General features: G+C 36.8%; 1 protein-coding gene and 1 pseudogene across 19 annotated transcripts in view; one reads left to right on the top strand and one right to left on the bottom strand.

Moving 5' to 3' along the window:
- NUMB (NUMB endocytic adaptor protein) overlaps positions 1-22,661 on the bottom strand; it is a 162,650-nt gene that overhangs the window by 88,279 nt on the left and 51,710 nt on the right. For 13 of the 19 annotated variants that reach the window (XM_072839226.1, XM_072839217.1, XM_072839224.1 and 10 more), the window contains one exon: positions 11,044-11,128. The exons of 3 other annotated variants lie outside the window; for them this stretch is intronic. The gene's annotated coding sequence lies outside the window, so the exon portion shown is untranslated. Of the gene's footprint in view, positions 1-5,122; positions 5,269-11,043; positions 11,129-22,661 lie in introns of all 19 variants that reach the window. 3 more of the 19 variants (XM_072839207.1, XM_072839211.1, XM_072839213.1) reach the window with 2 other exon arrangements.
- LOC140639498 (succinate dehydrogenase [ubiquinone] cytochrome b small subunit, mitochondrial pseudogene) lies at positions 4,573-5,037 on the top strand (annotated as a pseudogene).

Here is a 22,661-nt window from a genome sequence, read left to right on the forward strand (position 1 = left end):
TTAATAACATTCAATTTTTAATGAATAGTGAACTGTTCAGGTTTGCAATAAAAATTAATTTACAAACAGATTCATGGAAAGGTAGAAAGAACAAAGGGCTGGTTTTGTTTTTTTTAAGCCCACTTCCCAAAAGAAATATTCATTAAGTTCCTATATATACATAGGGAGTCAGTGAATTTGAAATTTGTTGATATTCCAGTTCAACTTTTTTTTTTTATAGGCTATTTATGTTAGGGTATCCTGAATAGAATAATACCTTATTTTAAGAACAATTTTAAGAAAATTAGAATATCTAATTTTAAGAACAGATTATTCTAATTTTTAAATAGCTAAAACTAAAAACTGTTCTCTTTTATCAGACCAGAGGTTTAAAAACAACAAATTAATCTCGGCTATCCTGAAGATTGGTATTTGAGAAGGGAATACTGTTGCAGTTTGAATGTCAAAACTTTCCAGCCACATACTCCCAAGCCCTGATTGCCATTTAGACCATGTGTTATTGACCAGGGCATCGTACATCCTAAAAGCTCTTAAGATTTAGCAATACCCTAAGATTATGTAGAAATTTGAATGTACATGTGTCTATGTACTTTCTGGGCCAGATTGTTTAACTTTCATCAGAATCTCAAAGGATACTGTAACTACCAAAAATTTAAGAACCGTGGATTTAAACAGTATTTCATGATCCTTATCTATCATCTGACTTTAATTTTCGGTTTCTGCCTTTCTCATTTCATTTTATTTTTAAATTTTATTTATTTACTCATGGGAGACTGAAAGAGAGGCAGAGACATAACAGGCAGAGGGAGAAGCAGGCTCCCTGCGGGGAGTCTGATGGAGGACTGGATCCCAGGACCTGGGATCACGACCTGAGCCAAAGGCAGATACTCAACCACTGAGCCGCCCAGGTGCCCCTCTGCCTTCCTCATTTTAATCTTCCCACTCATCTTGCCCACAAAATTCTTTCTTTGGTCTTGATATGTGGCTTCTTTATTCACTCTTGAGAGACAGTAAGGGAAAACTAGAGCTTCATAAAATTAGGAAAGAACCTATCTACTTAAAACTGCAGTCAAAGGTGGTTTAAAAAAACTGAAACTGTAATATTAAAGAAACATTTTTAAAAAAGCTTTCTGAGAACTTTGTCTTTCAGTTAGTTATGCAACCAATTTTATCTTTTAGTTGATCTCCTGCCTTCGAATTGAGAAAACAATTGGTGAACTGAATTTGCAATTCAGCTATCTTCACCTTTGCCTTTTAAGGCATGTTAAGACTTAACATAAAACTATACATGACCGCCCCTAAAAAAAGTACCATCACCCCTAACCCCACAATACAAATATACATGAGTGACTTCATTAAATGTTATTCCTTCAAGAATTAAACCTTCACTTATAAAACAAAACGGTTTTCCTCTGATATAGCAAGGACTGATTTAGCAAGGAACATCCTGATGAAAAAGGGCAGAATTGCTGAGAATGCTAGCCTACTTTTACATTGACTTCCCTCCTCTAAGCATCTGTTAAGTGTGGGATGAGAAAAAGGTGCTGGAATCTGGAGAGGCAGACTAGAATAAAAATATATTTGATTCCAAGATTTTAAAAGAGAGAGACAGAAATGTCACTGGAAAAATTATAGAAATAAGAAGGTTAAAAACAGCTCTGCTCCCCTTTACTGACAAATAACTTCACATATTTTCTGTACACATCATCTCTTCAATTCTTTAACCCTCTGTGATCTGACTCCCTTTCCCTCACAATCCTCTCTCCTTATCCAAGCCATTAACACAAGACTTGGAAATCGGTCCATGGCTCTTTATCTCTACCACAGTCCAAAACAACTTTGCCTCTTATCTGACTAGTTATAAGCCTTCCTCTGATCAACTGTGTACAAAGTAGTCAGTGTAATTTTTTACAATGTAAAATGGATCATAGCACTGCATAACAATTCCATGGCTTTCTAACACATATTCAAATTAAATTCAAACTCTCAGCACTTGAGAATTCAGTATGGCACAATAATTCAACATTGCCCAAGAAAAAAGTGCTCGGTAGAGAGCCCAGCAGACCACAAATGCTGAGTAAATGTTAGCATATTAAGGTATAGCTCCTGACTGCCTCTCTTGCCTTGAGGTGACACTCTCCCCAGCTATGAGCCTTTCAGTTACCTAAAAGCTCTTTCCCACTTGGGGCCTGCTATTTATTTACCTCTGTCTGTAATGCTTTTCTTTCAGACTCTTCACTAACTTCTGTCTTGTATTCATACATCAAGTCTCAACCTAAATGTCTTCCCGTTGATGAAGGCTTCTTTTTTCTTCTTTGTAAATGCTATTCTCTGTTATTCTATATTGTACTACTCTTTTTATTTCCTTCACAGTGCTTATATTTTGTAAATTTTTTTGTTTCATTGGTTAAATTCTTGAACATTACCAGATGACTGAGCTTCGATCCAATAAATTCTCTAATTTGCTTAATGTATAAGAATCAATGGATTCTCTTCTTTCTATCCAAAACATAAGTATACCTCCTCTTACCAACAAGCTAAAAAATTGGTCACTAATATAAATATACCACAGCCCACGCTATGATTCATTATATGTACACACTTCCCTTAATTGTTAAATAAATAAAACTCTGTGTTCAACAACATATTACACTAAGTGCTGGAAGAAGAGGAACCACGATGAGAAACTAAAGATTATTTCCACCCTTAAGGTCTTGAATGACATAAGTATAGGATAGGAAAGACAAAAAAGAGGAGCATTTCAAGTAGGGGATGGGGCAGAATGAACAGTCATGATATATACGTAAAAATGTATACTTCACCAAAACTAAGATATCAGAGATTGCAAGATATGTTGCACTAAGAAAAAGATTCTGCCAACATTAATTTTTTTGCCAACATTAATTATTAATAGTTCATTAACTGTGAAATATCATCAGTAGTAAGATGCATACCAATATGAAGGATGGATCCCAGTTTCAGAGATATTGAATTGTAAGGAAAAGAGGAAGAGGAGAAAGGAGAAGAGAAGAAGAAAAAGAAGGGGAAGAGAAGAAAAATGTTATTAATGTAAAACCAGTCTTCTTTTTTTTTTTTTTTTAAGATTTTATTTATGTATTCATGAGAGACACAGAGAGAGATAGAGAGAGGCAGAGACCAGGCAGAGGGAGAAGCAGGCTCCATGCAGGGAGCCAGACGTGGGACTCAATCCTGGGTCTCCATCCTGGGTCTCCAGGATCACACCCGGGGCTGCAGGCGGCGCTAAACCGCTGTGCCACCGGGGCTGCCCTAAAACCAGTCTTCTAAGAGTCTCAAAAAGTCTCAATGATATGGAATATTAGTTATTCACTGAAGTTTCTGATCAGGAAGAGGAGAAAAAAACCCTAAAAAGAGAATTCATAGAGCAACCCATACTTTTTAAATTGTTTTCATTTGCCTTGCATATCTTTGCCTTTCCCCTTATTTTTAGTTTTTTTTATTTTTTATTTTTATTTATTTATGATAGTCACACACAGAGAGGCAGAGACATAGGCAGAGGGAGAAGCAGGCTCCATGCACCAGGAGCCCGACGTGGGATTCGATCCCAGGTCTCCAAGATCGCGCCCTGGGCCAAAGGCAGGCGCTAAACCGCTGCGCCACCCAGGGACCCCTATTTTTCAGTTTTTCTAAATCACTTTGTACACCTCTTATATACAGCATAGACTTGAGTCTTGCTCTGTGATCCAAACTGAAAATCCTGGGTTTTTTGAAAACTGTGTTAAATATAATTTAAAAAAATATTTTAAAATCCATGTACTTCAAAACTCCTAATTGACTTGTGAATCATAGGCTGTGGCCTTAAAACGCAAGTATAGGGATGCCTGGGTGGCTGGGTGGTTGAGCGCCTGCCTTTGGCTCAGGGCCTGATCCCAGGATGCCGGGATTGAGTCCCACATCGGGCTCCCTGCATGGAGCCTGCTTCTCCCTCTGCCTGTGTCTCTGCCTCTCTCTCTCTCTCTGTGTCTCTCATGAATAAATAAAATCTTAAAAAAATATATTAAAATATAAAAAAGCAAGTATAACTGAAAATTATAATAGCAAATTAAAAATATTAAATACATATAGTAAAAATAATGAGCGGTGCCTGGTAGCTCAGTCAGTTAAGCATCTGACTCTTGATTTCGGCTTAGGTCACAATCTAGCGATTGTGGGATCAAACACTGTGTTGGCCTCTATGCTAAGCATGGAGCCTGCTTGGAATTTTCTCTCTCTCCCTCTCCCTCTGCTCCTCCTCCTCTAAAAAAAAAACAGTAATAATAATAAAAAGATTCCATCTCAAACCTCATGAGCCACTTATAAATATATAGCTTTAAATGCTTAGAGGTGTGCCTGGGTTCAACTGAGGTCACGGTCTCAGGCTGTGGCATCGAGCCCACATTGGGCTCCACACTCCAGCAGAGTCTGCTTGTCCCTCTCCCTCTGCTCTTCCTCCCATCTCTCACTGTTCACTAGCTCGCTCTCCCTCAAATAAAAATAAGTAAAACTTTTTAAAAAATGCTTATGTTAGAGTGATCTTGAGCCTTCAGGAGAAAGATGGTAAGTCTCTGGAAGCTGAGTATTCTGTGTGGTGTGCAAGGAGGCCAAGCTCTGTTTCTCCAAATTCCAGTGGTCAGATCTGCTCATGTTTCAGCATTTCTCCAGGAACCTGCCCCAGGATGGTATAGAACACAGTACATTCACCTGTCACCCAACCACTATTCTGGTTCTAAGGCTGCATCTCTCCCCTGGACTGGTGAAAGAGTTGTCAGTGTTTTGCTCCTGGGCCTAATTCCAGCTGCTTATTTGAAACTAGCTCTGCAATGGACTACTCCCTGCCTGCAGCCCTCACTCTCCACAATCACTGGTGCCTTGACAAGTGATTACTATGTTCAAGGGGATGCTTTGCAGAAAGCAAACGCAGGTATTTTGGCATTCTCAGCTTTAACCTTTGCTGGGCTTTGTTATTTCAACTATCAAGATGTGGGCCAGGCTAGGGAAACTCTGATCTTTTTGACTTAATACCTTGAAAATTGATTGTACATCTCTTAGCCTCTGCTCTATCATGCCATTCAACTTGCCAATAAGGAAGAAATAACAGGGACACCTGGATGGCTCGGGTTGAGCATCTGCCTTCATCTCAGGGCGCAATCACGGGGCCCAGGATCAAGTCCCACATCCAGCTCCTTGCGGGGAGCCTGCTTCTGCCTTATGTCTCTGCCTCTTTCTCTGTGTCTCATGAATAAACGAAACCTTAAAAAAAAGGGGGGGGGGATAACAGGTAAGTCCATTGATGAGATAAACCTCTTCTCCTAATCACCTGGCTATTTTTTAGAATTTAGTCTTTGAGGAAAAGGTTTAAGAGGAATTGTATCCCAGAAATTTGGAGACTGGGTGCCTTACTCTGATGAGTTTACGGGGTTGTCTCTCAGCTTCTCACAAGACTCACAGCATAACTATTATGTATGAGCTTTTATCTGTTAGTTTATCAAATTCTAAAAGAGAATTCAGTTTTATTACTATCAATACCTGATCAAACTTCTGTATTTGTCCTGGGAATGACAGAGAAAGGGAAAGCCTGTAAATTCATAAATAAGGACTTTGTAGAAAATTAATGGTTAATTTTTGAAAATTTCCCTCTGTCCAGTCATACCAGTTACTGATGGTTATGTGTCCTAGGCAAACTTTAAAATTAGGAAATACTGATATTTCACACATTATTAACTTCTAAATCCTGCAAAGAAGAAGAACCTGGAAAGCTTCTGAGTATAGAGAAGTTCAATGTAGGGAAGAGGTTCCCTCATAGATGTATCAGAGTACTATAGATTCTAAACCAAGACTTAATCCTCAAATGTGTTTACTTGTTCTAAAATAATATCTACAAATACAAAACTAAGTAATAAACTGTTATTTTCCCACTGTCGAAATCTGATGTTAAAATGTATTCTATGAAAATAGTTATTTTGAAAAATAAAATGCTATATAATAAAAAATAAAAATAAAAAATATAAATAAATAAAAATGATTGTTAGAAAAAAGCCTAACAATTGGTGAGCTAAGCATCTATCTGAAGGAGTCAGAAAAAGAAAAAAAAAAAAAAATCCAAAGAAGTTAGAATAAAATTCTTCCAGTAACACATTAAGCTAGATTATTCACCCAATTCTCTCACTGAAAACAGCTAAAAGTGATGGGTAAAATTTCATTTCAAAAAATATTAAAAACGCTGAAGAGATGACAAGATCAATAAAGAATAACCAGAACAAAATCTATGAGAAAGCAGAAACTCAGAGATAAGTGGCACAATGAAATAGTTTTTATCTTGTATACAGCTGCCTAACTCATCAAGTTAATAAGCTTCAATTTTGATAATCTCTTGGGAGAAAAAGAGAAATCAAAGAATAAGACCTACCCAACATCAAAAATCTAACAGGAGACTCTCCATAAAACTGCCCCCCCCCATTCACTCTTCTCCTGAGTATGAAACTTTTGAATGGGGGCCCCCCACCCCCCCCTTCAAAAGTTTCATATTCAGGAGAAGAGTGAATAGGAAAAGTAAGCCCAGTCCATCCCTTCATCACCAAAGGACAAGCAAATTTGTCCTAATGCAGAAGAGAACAAGGATTCCTAAGAGGTTGTAAAGACAAGCAAGCCCACATGCATATTTGCAATCCAAAGTCACCCCGTTAGTGTAGCCTAAAACCTTAAGGGATAAATTCAGTCACCAAATTGCAGTACCCTGAGGTTTTGGAGGGGCAAAGAGAACTAAAGGTTCTTTTCTTTCTTTTCTTTTTTCTTTTTTTTCCTCCCTCCCTCCCTTCCTTCCTTCCTGACATAGAGAGAGAGAGGCAGAGACACAGGAGGAGGGAGAAGCAGGCTCCATACTGGGAGCCTGACGTGGGACTTGATCCCAGGACTCCAGGATCACGCCCTGGGCCAAAGGCAGGAGCTAAACTGCTGACCCACCCAGGGATCCCCTAAAGGTACCCTCTTAAAGCAATGTGTTTACTTCTTGGGCTCCAGAAAAGAACCATAAATACTTTTTCCAGGGAAAATAAGCAATTTACAGTAAAAGTCTCACCCAGGACAAATAAAAAGAAAACCTATACCTAGGCACAGCATACAAAACTTCAGAAAACTAAAACTAAAGACTTCAAAAGCAGCCAGAGGTTTAAGAAAAAAAAAAGGACACATTCACTTAAGTGAAGAACTATTAGGTAGCCAATTTATCAAGAGCAACAATGGAAACCAAAACAGAGTGGAATTATTTCTTCCAGTGACTACAAAAATACTGCCAGCCCATAATTTTATACCTAATGAAATATCTATCAAAGAAAGTGATATAGGCTTCAGACAATATAGCTGAGAGTTTACTACAGAAAATCCTAGTAAAGAGAATTCTAAAGAAAAAGAAATTCTCCAAAAAAGAAAGAAGTGATCCAAATGGAAAAATCTGAAATTCCAGAGGAATCAAGAGCACACAAAGTTGGAACGGACATCAAATTCAGAGGCTCACTGTCACCATTTTCTGCCATATAGACTGAAGAACAGAAAAGGCAGTTGACAACAAGAAAAGAGGAAGACTCAAAGGGAAGAGAAATAAAGTCCTAGTAAGCACTATTAAACCCCTGGGTCCTGATGTTCTCAAGTTCTACTGAAATCCTCTTCTTGGAAAATATGAGATACCCTAAAGTCCCTACATTAGATTCTGCTTTTCACTTAAAAGGTGTGTAAAGGAGGCCAGCCCAGGTGGCTCAGCGGTTTAGCACCACCTTCAGTCCAGGGCCTGATCCTGGAGTCCCAGGATTGGTCCCACGTCAGGCTCTCTACATGGAGCCTGCTTCTCCCTCTGTCTGTGTCTCTGCCTCTCTCTCTCTCTCTGTGTTTCTCATGAATAAATAATTTTTTTTAAGTGTGTAAAGGAGAAAGGCCAAAAATTCATGAAACAGAAAACATATAGAGAAAATCAAAGTCAAGCATGGGTTTTTGATAAAGCTAAGAAAATTTATAAACCCTCTAATATAATTGATGAAGGAAAATAGAAGTCACAAAAATATTAGGAATAAAAAAGAAATACTAAGCAGAAATTTAACAGATAAGGAAAAAATGCTTTGAACAACTTTATGCCAAATACTTTAAAAACCCAGACAAAATGGATGGATTCCTGAAAAATTTTTTTCTAAAAACTGCCCTAACTAGAAACAGAAATTTTAAATAAAACCATTTAGAAAACTGAATACATACCTCCAAAAAAAAAAAAAAAAATACTAAGCCCACACACTCTCCCCACAATACTAAGAGTTGAACAGAAGTTCAACCAAACTTTCAAGAAACAGATCATTCCAGTCTTACATAAACCCTTAGAGGAGGCAGGGCAGTAGGAAGAAATAGTTCCCAATTCATTCTTTGAGGCCAGTATAATCTGAATACCAAAATCAAACAAAGATAACATAAGAAATAAAATTATAGGCCAATATCACCTATGAACATATATGTAAATATCCTAAATGAAATAATAATAAACTAAATCTACTTGTATATGAAAAAAGACCAACATATTAAGTTTGGTTCATTCCAGCAATGCAAGGGTTAATTTAACATTTAAAAATCTAATAAATTTTGAGGCACCTGTGTAGATCAGATGATTAAGAGTCTGCCTTCGAGGAAGGAAAAAAAAAAAAAAGATCTGCCTTCGGCTCAGGTCATGATCTCCGGGTCCTGGGATCGGGGCTCCATATTGAGCTCCCCAAGTGGGGAGTCCACTTCATCTCCTCTCCTGCCTCTCCCCTCTGCTTGTGTGCTCTCTCTCTCTCTCTCAAGTGAATAATGAATACATAAAATCTTTTTTTAAAAAAATTTAATTAAAAAAAAGGAAATCTAAAAAAAAAAAGAAAGAAAAGAAAATCTATGTCATTCACTACCTTAACAGAATACAGAAGAACTACCATATATTATTCCTCTCACAAGTACAGAAAAACTGTCTGATAAAATTTAATACTCATTCTTCCCACACCAAAAAATAGCCAACTAGCAACAGAAAGGTCTTTAACCTATAGAGTATGAAAAATCTACAGCAAACACTATTCTTAATGTTAAAACATAAGAAACGTTTGCTTTTAAAAATTAAGTGCAGCATTAGGAATGCCCACTATTAACACTTTTTTTGAATACTGTACTGGAAATCCTAACTAGCACAGTAAGGATAAAGAGAAAAGACGTAAATATTGGACAGGAAGACACAATTTGCATTCAAAGTATTTTAACAAAACAATTTAGTAAGGTGACTGAACACAGACCTATATTCTATACCAAAAAAGCTTACATCAGCAAATAAAAATGGAAAGAAAAACAAGAGGAAAAATATACTATTTACAGTAGTAACAAGAAATAAGTTATCTAATAATTCATAGAGAAGACATGAGAGAGCTTTATGAAGAAAAAAGAAAAAACTTTGCTGAGAGATATTTTTAAATATCTAGTTTAAATAACTAGAAATATACCATGTTCAAGGATAGGAAGGCTCAGTATGATAAAGAGAATTAAATGCATGTGTACATTAAAAGTTATAAAGATCTTTAAAAAATAAGTTACAGAGATCTTAGGCCCATATATAAGTCATTTTATTTGTTTATTTTTTAAAGATTTTATTTACTTGAGAGACAGAGAGACAGTACAAGCAGGGGGAAGAGCACAGGGAGAGGGATAAGCAGACTCTCAGCTGAGCAGGGAGCTGAAAAAGGAGCTTAATCCCAGGATCTAAGCCAAAGTCAGATGCTTAAGGGACTGAGCCACCCAGGTGTCCTAGAAGGCAAATCCTCTATTTTAAAATAACAGCTTTGGAATATTTGTGTAACTTGACTCAAATCACTTCCATTTATGAGTATTTTTGCAATTGTTATAGACTTCTTGGTCACTAATCACAGACATTTTACTTTAAATTGTAGTAATAGTGGATATGGCACTTTAAAATTCTTACAGTTGCAATAAAGAAGTATGATTGAAGAGTACATGATCAATGTATGACTAACTGAGTCCTAGCTGAATGTGCTATGGCCCCCACTGGTTCAAAGAACAATCAATGTGCACATTCAACACAATGTAAGTTCTGATAACTATTGCAAGTGATGAGATGTTGCCAACATTTTACATAACACATAAGGTTTGGGTTCTTGGTAATCACATGTGAACATTGCCAAAATATCTTCTTAAAAACCATCTAAAAATGTAAACATTTATTCTGAATATAAATTGCATCTATAAGAGAAAAACAGACAAAACACATTCATAATACAATGATCATATGGGGCTCAAAGGGTATCTACAGCAGACCTATGTATGGTCATTGTACATAAAATACACTTCTACATGTGAAGTCCATAAGCAGTTGCCTCATTTGCTCTACCACAGATTTGAAATTGATCAAACGTATGATTTTCCTTAGGTCTAACTTTTTCAAATTTAATTTTGGTTTATGTGAATTTTGTGATATTTTATATTGCTGCTTAAACTTTCCTTATTTAATTTCCTAGTAGAATTAGAAATAATGATCATTTGTTTTACTAACTGCTACACCATAATAATACTGACAGCTAACATTAATTTATTAATTGCTTAATGTGTGGCAGGCACTGTTAGAAGTGCTTTTGTACATATTAAATAATTTAATCTTCACAACAACTTTACCAGGAGGATAATATTACTCTCACCATTTTACAGGTAGGAAAACTGAGGTAGAGAAAAAGTTAAGTCACTTTCCAAATGTCACACAAGTAAGTGGAAAGCTTAGGGATTCATACCCAGGGGTCTGTCTCCAGAGCCCAGACCCTCAATTACTATGTTACACCTCTTTTCAGAATGTTTAAAAGACACATAAAATTGTCACGGACAAAAAAACTCACCATTAAGAAAATTACCAGTAACAGTTAAACAACAGTTAAGCATTATTAATAGCAATACAATTTATCACATGTTGATACTTAACAGCTATTTCAAAGTTTCATGGCTATAATTAAGTTTTGAAGTTGGACAGACCTGGCTCTGATTCTTGGCTGTGCCCTTTACAAGCTGTGTGACTTTGGACAAGTTTCGTAACTTCACCAAGCCTCAGTTTCCTCATCTGTAAAATGAGAATAATAAACATCTCACAAAATTGTTGTTAGTAACATAATTACTGCTATTACGCTGATCAAGTAATTCCAAGCAAAACACAAGTACACAAAATACAAAGAGGAGGTTCTCAATTTCCCCCAGAAAACAGAACTTTATTCTAATGACATAAAAAGAGCCTGCTTCTCCCTCTGCCTGTGTCTCTGCCTCTCATGAATAAATAAAATTTAAATAATTAATTAATTAAAAAGATGACCACTCCAAGTTACCGTAGAAACTATAAAATCCACACACTACTGTAGAGCCACAATCTCCTCTAATTCATAACAAATAATTCCCCTAGATACAAGTCAAATGCCTAAGAGGTAAATTACTGAATCTTTGAAAGATAAAATACTGTATACACACAAAGAAAGAGACAAACGGAATAGACATTGTTGTTTGCTGACAACTCCCACAAATTTCATTCCACACATATCCTTTCTAAGACTGGTAGTAAGTATTCAAGAGCCCTAAAACACGAAGAGCTATGTCAACAAGACAGTGATTTCGGGCAATGGTAGGAAGGAATTTTTATAAGAAACAAACAAACAAACAAACAGACATGGCATCAAAGCAAGGTAGAACCTATTGTTAGCACCAAGGAATGGTTATTCCACTTATAACTAGCATTTCACTGGTCACACAAGTTAAACTGTCACTATTATTGCTGACTTTAAAATCTCAATTTTACAATGAATAAACATATTTATATCAATATCTGCATTTACCAATAAATTATGTATAACTATTTGTGATAAGGTTGTTTACGAGCACGAGCAGGGGGAGGGGCAGAAGAAAGGGGGAAAAGCAAGCTCCCCTCCTGAGCAGGGAGCCCCAGCCCTGGATCCCAGGACACTGGGATCAGGATCTGAGCCAAAGGCAGATGCTTAACTGACTGAGCCATCCAGGTGGCTCACTTAATAATACATTATAAAAACCTTTTCTTTTTGGGGAGCCGGGGTGGCTCAGCAGTTTAGAGCCCCCTTCAGCCCAGGGCATGATCCTGGAGACCCAGGATTGAGTCTCATGTCAGGTTCCCTGCACGGAGCCTGCTTCTCCCTCTGCCTGTGTCTCTGCCTCTGTCTCTGTGTCTCTCATGAATGAATGAATGAATGAATGAATGAATGAATGAATAAAAAAATAAATAAATAAAAGCCCATGTCAATTATACTCAAAAATATTTAAGAGTAATAAAAGTAAAATTTAAACCCCAGATACAGACACACATAAATACAGTAACTGATCTTTCATAAAACAACAAAGGCAATACAATGGAGAAAATACAGTCTTTAACAAACGGTACTAGAAAAACAAGCAAAGAAAAAAAAAAGAATTTAGACATAAAGACTAAACACCCTTCACAAAAATTAACTCAAAATGGATTATAGGCCTAAATATAAAATGCAAAACTATGAAACTACTAGAAGACAACATAGGAAAAAACCTAGATCAAGTATAATAATGACTTTTTAAATGCAAGACCAAAGGCATGTTCTGTCAAAAAAATACTTGAGGAATTGGACTTCCTTAAAATTAAAAACCTCTGCTTGCCATAAGACACTGTCAAGAGAATGAGAAGAAGAGCCACAGGATGGAAGAAAATATTTGCAAAAGACACATGTGATAAAGGGCAATTATCTTAAATATACAAAGAACTCTAAAAATTTAGCAATAAGAAAACAAATCAATTTAAAAATGGGCAAAGGACTTGACACTTATCTTGACAAAGATATACATGTGGCAAAAAAACATATAAAAGGTGCTCAACATCATATGTCATTTAGGAACTACAAATTACAACAAGATACCACTACATATGTATTACTAGAATGTCCAAAATCCAAAACACCAACAGCACCAAAATCTGGCAAGGATGTGGAGCAAGAGCAACTTTTATTCATTCTTAGCAGGAATGCAAAAATGGTACTACCACGTTGGAAGATAGTTTTGCAGTTCTTTAAAAACTCAACATACTGGGATGCCTGGGTGGCTCAGCAGTAGAGCGTCTGCCTTTGGCCCAGGGCGTGATCCTTGATTCCCAGGGTCGAGTCCCGTGTCAGGCTCCCTGTATGGAGCCTGTGTCTCCTTTCTCTCTCTCTCTCTCTCTCTCTCTCTCTCTGTGTCTCTCATGAATAAATAAAATCTTAAAAATAAAAAAAAGAATCTTGTTTGCAAAAGGTACCTAATACATTTGTACTGAATAAATAACTAAAATAAGTAACTACGGACAGAAGGTGAATTAGAGTCACAATTATCACAACAGAATTGGGGGGGGAAAAAGCAAAAAAAAAGGCAAAAAACAATAACAACAACACAGGATGCCTGGGTCACTCCGTGGTTCGTTGAGTGTCTGTCTTGGGCTCAGGTTGTGATCCTGGGGTCCTGGGATTGAGTCCCACATCAGGCTCCCCATGGCAAGCCTGCTTCTCTCCCTCAGCCTATGTCTCTGACTCTGTCTCATGAATAAATAAAATCTTTTTAATCTTTTAATAAACTCTTTATTTTTAAAAGATAAAAAAATAAATAAAAACAAAAGAAAATCCTTAATAAGGCTTATAAGGAGCTTGGCATAATTTTGTGCTTGCCCATCAGTCAAAGTACACTGGCTTTCTTTGATACCTTAAACCTATTATGCCTCTTTTTACCTTAAAGTCTCTTTAGTCCATAGTTTTAACAATGCCTTACTTTTCCTTAATTTTACTCATCCTTAAGAGCTCTGCTCAAATATCACTTCCTCAAAGCAACTGTCCTGGACCACCACCTCCTTCACCTGAACTTTCACCTAAACTAATCTCTATAATAAGCAGGTAACAAACTGTACTTCTCTTTTTTGGTTTATCACAATAGAAATAAATGTGTACTTAATACCTCTCTTCTCTGCAAGATAAAAGCTGCATGAGGGCAGAATTCTCCTCTGTCAAGTTCACCGCAATGATTAATACATACTTAAAATTGTTTAAAATGTTATTCATTATGTTATTGTTAATTATTTAGAAAAATCAATTTAATTAATTAAATTATTTAATTATTAAATAATAGAGATATCCATTACATATTATTATACAGTAGATTTTATCTGACCAATTCTCCAGGCAAAAAAAACTATAAAATGGGATTTAAAAACAAAAATATAAACACAGAAGGCAGGCAGGATGTGAGAAGCCAAAACACCAGAGAAAAAGGAAATGTAGAATTAAGCCTGCCATTCTCCATTACTTTTTCCTCCTGAGGCAATTAGCTGCATACTAGATCTTTTGGCAGTCTCACAGGGCTGCAAAAGACAGAAATTAGAGCTCAGGGCTTATCAAGACAGGCAAGATTTGAGGGGCTGAAATTCCACAGAGGAGGCAACCACAGAAAAATAAGGCTAGACATTCTGTACTGCATTTGCCCTTAGGGTATTTACTGAATCCTAACCTGTGTGGGGAGCAAGAGGCCAAGGGGAAAAAAATCGCCTATTTTAAAGCAAAAAAGGTAAGCAGAACTTCGAGTAGGCTCACAGTGCTGGTAAAAGAAAAATTACAGTTCAGGGCCTGCCAAGAAGACTAGGCTCTGGCAAATACCCCAGGATTCCATTTGATACCTCTGAAGGACAAAACTCTCAGAGTAAGGGGAAACTGGACTTAAACCAGCCCTTAAGAAGTGTAAAACAAAGCCTCAAGTCATCTCAAGCCTATACAGAATCAAGGTCATTTGCTCCTACTTTTAACTACCACTACAAGAAAATTAAATCCTCTCTAGAGAACAATATTATCATCAAGACTCTCTATAATTTTTTATGTACATTGTCTGACATTCATTTTAAAAATTACCAGGAAGGGCAGCCCGGGTGGCTCAGCGGTTTGGCACTGCCTTCTGCCCAGGGCGTAATCCTGGAGACCCGGGATCGAGTCCCATGTCAGGCTCCATGCATGGGGCCTGCTTCTCCCTCTGCCTGTGTTTCTTCCTCTCTCTCTGTCTCTCAAGAATAAATAAAATCTTAAAAAAAAAAAATTACCAGGAATGCTAGGAGACAGGACCAAATGACGAAAGCCAAGATTTTTATCAGACAAAAAAAAAAAAAAAAAGACCAAAGGAGATCCAGATATTTTAATTATCACACAAAGACTTTAAAATAACTGTGATTAGGGGCACCTGGTGGCTAAGTTGGTTAAGCTTCTGCCTTCCTTTTGGGTCATGATCTTGGAATCCTGGGATGGAGCCCTGCATCAAGGTCCTTGCTCAGTGGGGAGTCTGCTTCTCCCTCTTCCTCCAACCCCTCCCAATCCTGCTCTTTTTCTCTCAAATAAATGGATAAAATCTTATTTTTTTTTTTTTTGGATAAAATCTTTTAAAAATAAAATACCTGTGATTAAAATGTTTGGGAAAATACATAACAAGACGAGAATTTCACCAGAGAACTGGAATCTATAAAAACAAAAAATAGGGATCCCTGGGTGGCTCAGCGGTTTGGCGCCTGCCTTTGGCCCAGGGCGCGATCCTGGAGACCCAGGATCGAATCCCACGTCGGGCTCCCAGTGCATGGAGCCTGCTTCTCCCTCTGCCTGTGTCTCTGCCTCTCTCTCTCTCTCACTGTGTGCTTATCATAAATAAGTAAAATAAAATAAAAAATAATAATAATTTAAATTCTATAACTAAAAAATACATAAAAATGAAATTAATAATAAATGAGATGCTTGTAACAGCAGATTGGACTAAAAAACAGATCAATAGAAAATATCTGCTTGATGGACAAAAGGAGAGGAAAAAAAAAAAGATAGAAAAAACCACATGAAAAATAGAGGATGCAAAGAAAGATGTAAAATGCAATTCTCCAGGATCCTAGAAGGAGACAGTGAAAGAGTGGAACAGAAACAATATTTTAAAAATATTCCAAATCTGACAAAATATTTCAAGCTAACAAAATATTTCAAGCTACATATTCAAAAGGGTCTGTGGAATTCAAGCAACTTAAACACAAAGAAAATCACCTAGAAGCATTACTTTAAAACCAATGAAAACCAAAGATATCGCTTCTCTAACAATAACAAAAAAAAAGGTGAAATCAGAAGATAATGGGATGTATTTAAAATGCTGAAAGAAAATAACTGGCAAGCTGGAATTCTATGCCCAATAAAAATGTCCTTCAGAAAGCTTCCAAATTCATTCTGTGAATCCAGCATTACTCTGATACCAAAACCAGATAAACACACTATAAAAAAAAGGGAATACAGGTCAATATCTCTCATGAACATAGACAAAATAATCCTCAACAGAATATTAGCAAACCCAACAATACATGAAAAAAGTCGTTTACCACAATCAAATGGGATTTAATCCTGCGGTGCAAGAGTGCTTCACTATTCACAAATCAATCCACAAGATACGTCACATCAATAAGAGAAAGGGTTAAAAAACATGATCATTTCAATAGGTGCAGAAAAAGCATTTGACAAAGTACAACATCCACTCATGATAAAAACCCTCAATGAAGCAGGTTTAGAGGGAATATCACCTCAGCATAAAAAAAGCCATATATGGAAAAACCCAGAGCCAACATCCTACTCAATGGTGAAAAACTGAGAGCTTTTCCCTTAAGATCAGGAACAAGACAATGATGTCCACTCTCCCCACTTTTATTCAAGATACTGTTGAAAGTCCTAGCTACAGCAAGGAGACCAGAAGAAATAAAAGGCATCTTTTTAGTAAGGAAGAAGTAAAACTTCACTCTTTGCAGATGACATGATTCTATATGTAGAAAACCCTAAAGATTCCACCAAAAAACTACTAGAATTGATCAACGAACCCTAAAGATTCGACCAAAAAACTACTAGAACTGATAAATGGGATACAAAATCAGTAATACAGAAATCTTTTGCATTTCTACACACTAATAATTAAGCAGCAGAAAGATAAATTAAGACAACAGTCCCATTTAGAAATACACCAAAGATAAGAAAATACCTAGGAATAAACTTAACCAAGGAGGTGAAAGGTTTATACTCTGAAAACTATCATACGCTAATGAAAGAAACTGAAGATGACACAATGCAATGGGACAGACATTCCGTGCTCATGGATTGGAAGAACAAATATTACTAAAACGGCCATACTACCCAAAGCAACCTACAGACTGATGCAATCCCTATCAAAATACCAACCGCATTTTTCACAGAACTAGGACAAATAACTCTAAAATTTGTGTGGAACTACAAACCTGAATGGCCAAAGCAGTCTTGAAGAACAAAACTAAAGGCATCACAATTCTGGACTTCAAGTTACATTAAAAAGCTGTTGTAATAAAAACAGTATGCTACTGGCACAAAAGTAGATACAAAAATCAATACAACGGAACAGAAAACCCAGAAATAAACCCACAACTATATCCTCAATTAATCTTTGACAAAGCAGGAAACAACATCCAATGGGAAGGACAGTCTTTTCAACAGATAGCACTAGGAAAACTGGACAGCTACAAGCAAAAGAATGAAACTGGAAACTTTCTCACACCATACACAAAAATAAACTCAAAATGGATTAAAGACCTAATGTGAGACCTGAAACCGTAAAAATCCTAGAAGAAAACACAGGCAGCAATTTCTCTGACATTGGACCTAGCAACATTATTTTGGATACGCCTCCTGAGGCAAGGGGGGAAGAAAGCAAAAATAAATTATTGGGGGCCCTTGAGTGGCTCAGACCGTTAAGCACTTGCCTTCAGTTCAGGTAATGATTCCGGGGTTCAAGCTGTGCATCAGCCTCCCCACTCAGTGGGGAGTCTGCTTCTCCCTTTGCCCCTCCTGCTCATGCTCCTCTCTCTCTCTCAAATAAATAAATAGTTTTTAAAATTAAAAAATAAACTGTTGGGACTACATCAAAAGAAAAACTTCTACACAGCAAAGGAAATAACAAAACTAAAAGACAACATACTGAATCAGAGAAGATATTTCCAAATGACATATCTGATAAAGGGTTACTATCCAAAATACATAAAGAACTTAAACAAGTCAGGGCGCCTGGGTGGCTCAGTCCATTAGGCATCTGCCTTCAACTCCGGTCATGATCCCAGGGTCCTGGGATTGAGTTCTGCTCAGGGCTCCCTGCTCAGCAGGGAGTCTGCTTCTCCCTCTACCCTGCCCATGATCTCTCTCTCTCTCTCTCTCTCTCATGTGTGCTCTCCCTCAAATAAATAAATAAATAAATCTTTTTTAAAAAGCTACACAACTCAACACACAAGAAACAAACTACTCAATTTAAAAATAGGCAGAAGATACGAACAGACATTTCTCCAAAGACGACATATAAATGGCCAAAAGATGCATGAAAAGGTGCTTAACATCAATCATTATCAGGTTATAATGCTAAGTGAAATAAGTCAGAGAATGACAAATACCATATGATTTCACTCATATTTGGAATTTAAGAAACAAAAGAAACCAACAAAAGGAAAAGAGACAAACAAAAAAACAGTCTTAACTACAAAGAAACAAATGGATGGTTACAAGAGGGAAGGATGGGTGAAACAGATGAAGTGGCTTAAGAGTACTCTTATTGTGATAAGCACTGAATAATGTATAGAACTGTTGAATCACTAATATTGTACAACTGAAACTAATATAACACTATATTTTAACTATATCGGAATTATTTCTTTAAATATGTTTAAGCATAAAAATATTACATTAGGATAAAATTATCTGAGGAAAGGAGAATGAAAATAAGAATTTATTTATTTATTTATTTTTGAAAATAAGAATTTAAAGAGAAAGTGGAATTAAAATTTCTCATTGTAAAAAAAAAAAAAAAAAAAATAGGGGCAGCCCGGGTGGCTCAGCGGTTTAGTGCCGCCTTCAGCCCAGGGCCTGACCCTGGAGACCCGGGATCGAGTCCCACGTCAGGGTCCCTCCATGGAGCCTGCTTCTCCCTCTGCCTATGTCTCTGCCTCTCTCTCTGTCTCTCATGAATGAATGAATAAATAAAATCTTCATATAAATAAATAAATAAATAAATAAATAAATAAATAAATAAATAAATAAATAATTTCTCATTGTTAAAAAAAATCCTTCAAAAATGAAGACAAAATAAAAAATGCTTTCAGACAAAAAGAGAACATTCGCTACCAGTAGACTCACATTGAAAAAAAGAATTATAGGGGATCCCTGGGTGGCTCAGCGGTTTCGCGCCTGCCTTTGGCCCAGGGCACGATCCCGGAGTCCCGGGATCAAGTCCCGCGGGCTCCCAGCATGGAGCCTGCTTCTCCCTCTCCTCTGCCTGTGTCTCTGCCTCTCTATGTCTATCATAAATAAATAAAAATAAATTTAAACAAAAAAAAAGAAAAAAAGAATTCTATATGAAGAAAGGAAATAACCTCAGATGGAAGCATAGTAACAGGAAAGAATCAAGACTACTAGAAAGAGGAAATATGTGAATAAAATAAAATTAATTACAGATTTAAAACCATAAAATAAATACAGAAAAAACAAATAAGAGGAAAATTATAAATGTAATGAAAGGGCAGTAAGGTTCTTGTGTTTTCCAGAAAATAATAGCAGTAAACTTTGGCAAAAATAGCTACAATAATTCCTTCATTCCTTAAGCACACTCCTTAATAACATGGCTTACCTACTCTTCCTAATGAGAGGTAGAATCTATTTCCTTACCTCTTGAATTTGGACTTGGCCATGTGACTTGATTTGGCCAAGAGGTGTTAGAAAATGTGATACAGGGAAGCCTGGGTGGCTCAGCGGTTGAGCCTCTGCCTTCCACTCAGGGCGTGATCCTGGAGTCCCTGGATCGAGTCCCACATTGAGCTTCCTGCATGGAGCCTGCTTCTCCCTCTGCCTGTCTCTGCCTCTCTGTGTCTCTCATGAATAAATAAATAAAATCTTAAAAAAAAGTGATACAGCAGACACTGGAAAAGTGCTTTTATGTTGGAATTTGTCCTCTCTTACTACTCTTAGAACTTTAAGCCAACAATTGAATGAATGTGTCTCCTAGAAAGGCCACATGGAGTAAAAACTTCTCAACTCCACTCTGGCCAAAAGCTTGCCAACCAACAAACATTTAAGTGAGGCTATCTGGCCCCAGCCAAATCACTAATAGACCGAAGGGATCAATCAATATAGTCCAAGTCAAATTAACAATCCAGAGTCATGAGCTATTAAATTATTTAAGCCACTAAGGTTTTTTGAAGTAAAAACTAGCTGAATACAGAACTTACATATTTAAGTAGATCAGTGGTTCTCAAACAAGGTTGATTTTGCTCCCCAGAAGACTTTTGGCAATGTCTGGAGACATTTTTGGTTGTCACAACTGTTACTGGCATCTAGTGATTAGAGGCCAAGGATGCTGCAAAACATACTACAAGGCCTCCAAAACAAAAAATTACCTGGCCCAAAATGTCAACAGTGCCAAGGCTGAGAAACCCTGAAAGCATGACAGAATGATGCAGCCTTTAAAATAATCCTATCCAGGGCAGCCCAGGTGGCTCGGTAGCTTAGTACCACCTTCAGTCCCGGGTGTGGTCCTGGAGACTAGGGATCAAGTCCCATGTCAGACTCCCTGCATGGAATGGAGCCTGCTTCTCCCTCCGCCTGTGTCTGTGCCTCTCTCTCTCTGTCTCTCATGAATAAATAAAATTTAAAAAATAATAATAATCCTATCCAACAGAACTTTAACGATTAAAATGTTTTATATCTGCTACCCAATACAGTAACCATAGCCACACTTGGCTAGTAAGCACTGGAAATGTGGCTAGCTTGAGAGAAGAATTAGTGTTTTTATTCTATCCAGTTTTAATTAATTTAAATTTAAGGTGCCAAATACCACTAGTGGTTTCTGTACTGGATGGCACAGCTCTAAATTTCAGGTGCTAGTGATACTGAGAATAGTGAAAATTAGATTGGATAACAACAGAAAAAATGAGTTTGATAAAGTTAAGGCCCATAGTCATTTGTTACCAATAAAAATTACAAACATTTTTTTTTGTTTCAGTATCTATAAAGTCCAAAATGTACTACACAATGATAAAATAATAATCTGGAAAAAAATTTTTTAAGACTGTATTTATTTATTTAAGAGAGAAAAGGAGAGCACAAGCAGAAGGGAGGACAAAGGGAGAGGGAGAAGCAGACTCCCCTGCCAGGCTCCCTGCCAATGCAGGACTCAATCTCAGGACCCTGGGATCATGACCTGAACTGAAGGCAGATGCTTAATTGACTAAGCCACCCAGCCATCCCCCCTCCCTTTTTTTTTCCTCAGTTTAAAGTGATTTAAACAGAACTGCTGCATTCTAGAGGCCTCCAAATTGTACCAGATGAATAGCTTTTAATCAAATAACTCCAGGTAATTATTCATTTACTATATTACTTCCCTGTAGCAGTTCACTCTACTTTCTTATCCTCTTCTCTACCCCCACCTCATCCACCACAAGAGAAGGAAGAAGTTGATCCAATGCTGGTACAATTCCATAGATTTTTTTTTTTCAACTTGTCAGCATTAAGTAGGTCAGTTTTCTGCTGTAGTGGGTGTTTTGGCAATAGGTTTTCTTACTAGAATACCATGGCTACTCTGCCTAGTAAGTACATACCACAAAAGAAAAAAGATTCTATTGAATAACTCCTAAGGAAAGAACAGGCTGCTTGATGTCTAGAAGAAAATCCCTGAGTCTCAACTGAATACCACCATGAAATTCTAACAGAAAACAAAACAGAAAGAAAATTCTAAATCAAACTTTTTTCTGTATCATGAAGTCTACAGATTTAAAGGCCCTCAGTATCTAACAATCCACAAAGTTTGCTGATACTCTAATATGTACCCAGCCCAATCCTAATCAGTGAAATTATAAATCAAAGAAAAGGTAATAAAGGACACCCAATCTATCAGATGCTTTAAGAATTCTAATAGGAGAAACTTTACCATTAAAACTAAAATTCTGGAAAACATCTCCCTTGTAAGATATTATTTCTTTGGAGGAAATATTTTTTTAAAGTCAGAAATGAGACTTTTAATGATTGTATTATAGCAGAAAGCAAATTTGGTAGAAGTTTATTGGAACAAGTGATTTATACAGAATTTATTGTTATTTTAAAAATCAGTATTGTCTCTCTTGTGGGTCTGAGAACTCAGTTTTACATTTTCATAATTTGTAAGTCAAAAATTTTTTTAAACCTGACAGGTACATAATCAACCAGTTTATTCCATATTAGATCAAAAATTCTTGCAGAGGCAAGATTAATATCCCCTACTAAGAACAGTGTTTCAAATGAAAGAAAAGTTTTGCGTTTTTTTTAAAGATTTTATTTATTTATTCATGAGAGACACACAGAGAGAGAGAGAGAGAGAGAGAGACACAGACAGAGGGAGAAGCAGGCTCCATGCAGGGAGCCCGACGTGGGACTGGATCCCGGGTCTCCAGGATCACGCCCTGGGCTGAAGGCAGGCGCTAAACCGCTGAGCCACCAGGGCTGCCCTGAAAGAAAGGTTTAAACAATTATATTTACTGGATTTTTTTTCCAGAAAAA

The sequence above is a fragment of the Canis lupus genome, chromosome 9, assembly GCF_048164855.1.
Source record: "Canis lupus baileyi chromosome 9, mCanLup2.hap1, whole genome shotgun sequence".
In the NCBI taxonomy this organism is placed as follows: domain Eukaryota; kingdom Metazoa; phylum Chordata; class Mammalia; order Carnivora; family Canidae; genus Canis; species Canis lupus.